This window comes from Neophocaena asiaeorientalis, unplaced genomic scaffold, assembly GCF_003031525.2.
Source record: "Neophocaena asiaeorientalis asiaeorientalis breed wild unplaced genomic scaffold, Neophocaena_asiaeorientalis_V1.1 scaffold292, whole genome shotgun sequence".
Lineage (NCBI taxonomy): Eukaryota > Metazoa > Chordata > Mammalia > Artiodactyla > Phocoenidae > Neophocaena > Neophocaena asiaeorientalis.
In genome coordinates, this window is record NW_020173241.1 from 853,413 (window position 1) to 855,858 (window position 2,446).

At 57.0% G+C, this 2,446-nt stretch overlaps 1 protein-coding gene across 2 annotated transcripts in view; it reads right to left on the bottom strand.

The window, feature by feature from the left end:
- PRR7 (proline rich 7, synaptic) overlaps nt 1-2,425 on the bottom strand; it is an 8,664-nt gene extending 6,239 nt beyond the window's left edge. For both annotated transcript variants that reach the window (XM_024745589.1, XM_024745586.1), the window contains exon 1: nt 1,182-2,425. The gene's annotated coding sequence lies outside the window, so the exon portion shown is untranslated. The remainder of the gene's footprint in view (nt 1-1,181) is intronic.
- Between the last annotated feature and the right edge of the window lie 21 nt (nt 2,426-2,446).

Consider the following 2,446-nt stretch of genomic DNA (forward strand, 5'->3'; position numbering starts at 1 on the left):
GAGGAGGTGATTGTACCCTCTTTTGAGGGGCAGCCTGGTGAACACGCAGAGCACTGAGCAGGGAGCCCTGGGTTCAAATCCTACTTATACCCTGCCCAGGCTGTGTAATCCCATCCTAGCTATTCCCATGCCTGAGCTGAAGTTTCTTCACCTGTATGACAGAGACAATGAGACCTGCCTGGCAGTGCCAAGGTAGGAGCAGAACCGATGGGGGATGTGAAAATACACCAGCATATACAGCTGCACTTGACAAACCAAATGCCAGCACCTTGCAGCCTCAAGAGGCTCAAATGTGGAAACTGGCCCATGGAACTACATCTACACAAGCCTGGAGATGGTCTAGCAAAAACTGCCATCACTTTCCCTTGGACTAGAGATCTCAGCCTTGTGACTCTCAGGCTGGACACAGTTCATGGACATGTTTTGTTGGCCCATAATCATTTTTTAAAAATATGATTAGTTGCCAAGATTTAAAAACCAGGAGATTTAACATAAATTTCTGGGTCAACTTGAAAACTGGACAACCTTGTCATACCAAGTCCACATTCTCAGATGGTGACACAGACTGCAGCTGATTAGTGCCCTAGTCCACCTGGGCCTTGAAGGCATTTGGGTTTCTAACCCCTGAGCTAGACTGAGCACCCATAGGGGCCAGCAGTGCATGGGCCCATCATTGCTAAATTCCTTCTGCTACAGCCAGGGCTGCAAGCTGACCAGGCCACAGAGCCCACAAACCAAGGAATAGGGCCTTGGGGGTTTCCCGGGGGACTGAGGTAGCCCTCACTGCTCAGCTTCCCTCAGAGAGAGAAAATGGAAGGAGGGAGGAAAGGAGGCAACCCAGCCATAGCACGGTCCTACAGAGCATCTGGGGGCAAGAATCTGGCCGCTTTTGCTGGAAGAAGGAAAGGTGTGCCAAGGCCTAAAAGACATAGGGAATTGCCTCACTGGAGGAATGCAGAAGAAGGTTAAGAATGCTCCTCTAGAAGGCTCTACAGTTCTTTTCCGCCTGGCTCACAAGAGATAGCATGTAGCAATACCATAGCAAAGAGGGGCCATGCCGGCAGAGAAACCTGCACTGGAAACCTAGCTCCACCACTTATTAGCTGTACAACCTTGAGCAAGTCATTTTACCTCCCTGAGCCTTGGAGTCATCATCTCTAAAATGGGGATAATAAACTTACCTTGCACAATGTTGTAAGGACTAGGAGATCATGGATGCAGAATGCTCAGCACAGGTCTCACACAGCAGGAACAGAATGAAAGGAGCCTGTGAGTAATTCCAAAGGCACTCCTGCCTGTGGGAGACTCAGGCCTGACTTAGGATACCACCCATCTAAGGGCATCTATGTCAAGGCCTCACATGCCCAGGTAATGGTCACCTCTGGTACCCAGGAGACCTCCCTGGATGGGAAAGGAAACCCAAGGGTGGTTGTGGTCACTGGGATGCTGGGTCCAAGGCCTGCGGTTGGGGCTGGCATCTGCTGAGTCAGGCCCGGGAGAGATGGCAGGAGGGCCATTTCTCTCCCTCAGCACGCTATCCACTGAGGGGAGGTTGGGAGGGGAGCCAGAGGTCATTTCCTCTGACTCAGCGGCCATTCTCCTCTCAGAGGAGCTCCCCTGGAAGATAGGACATCTCCATGTGGCGCTGGCCTGCCTGCCGGCCAACCTGCATGCCACCCAGCACAGTCTGTGCTTTGTGCTCAGACAAGAAAGGGACACTTGTGATCCAGACAGGGGGTCGGGTGCTTCTCTTTGGCCTGGGATTCAGCTTCCCTGGGTCAGCAGTGTCCTTTCCTCTGCTACTGCCCACGCTCCTTCCACCCCTTCCCGGAGAATGGTGGCTTGAGAAGAGGAGCAGAGACCCACCGCGGGCCCAAGCCACGGTGTGGCACATGCTCTGGCCGTGAGGAGGAGGGATGCGAGCGTCTTTCATCTCCCCTGGTAGGGACCATCACCTTTGGGGCGCCCAACTCGGGTCAGGCCATTTCGCTGGCGGGGGTGGCGGTGGTGGGGTTTGGGTTTGGGGTGACGGGCACAGACCCCGGACCCATGCCTCCTCCTCCCGTGGCTGGCCCAGGGGCTGGCCCGCCCCCACGTTTGCTGCCACCCCAGGAGCCCTGCTGCGACGACTGCAGCCACGTGGGAGCCAGCTCCTGCCCACGGGGCCGCTCGCCCCCCACCCCCACCCTCGACGGCTGTGGAGGCAGGAACACCCAGACGGGCCAGAGGGTCGAAGTTCCCCCCACCGCGAGAGGGAGAGTCCCCCGGGGCTTCGGCCCCTCGTGGGGGCGGGGATAGGGGGTCGCCGCCCTGCAGCCGCGTTGCCGGGGAGCGCAACCCGGTTGCTGTGGCAACCGTTTCCAAGCGAACCGGCGGCGGCTTGCGCCCTGCTCCCGCTTCTTGGCTCACTGGCGCCTTCCCTCTCTCTCCCTGCCTCCCTCCCTTC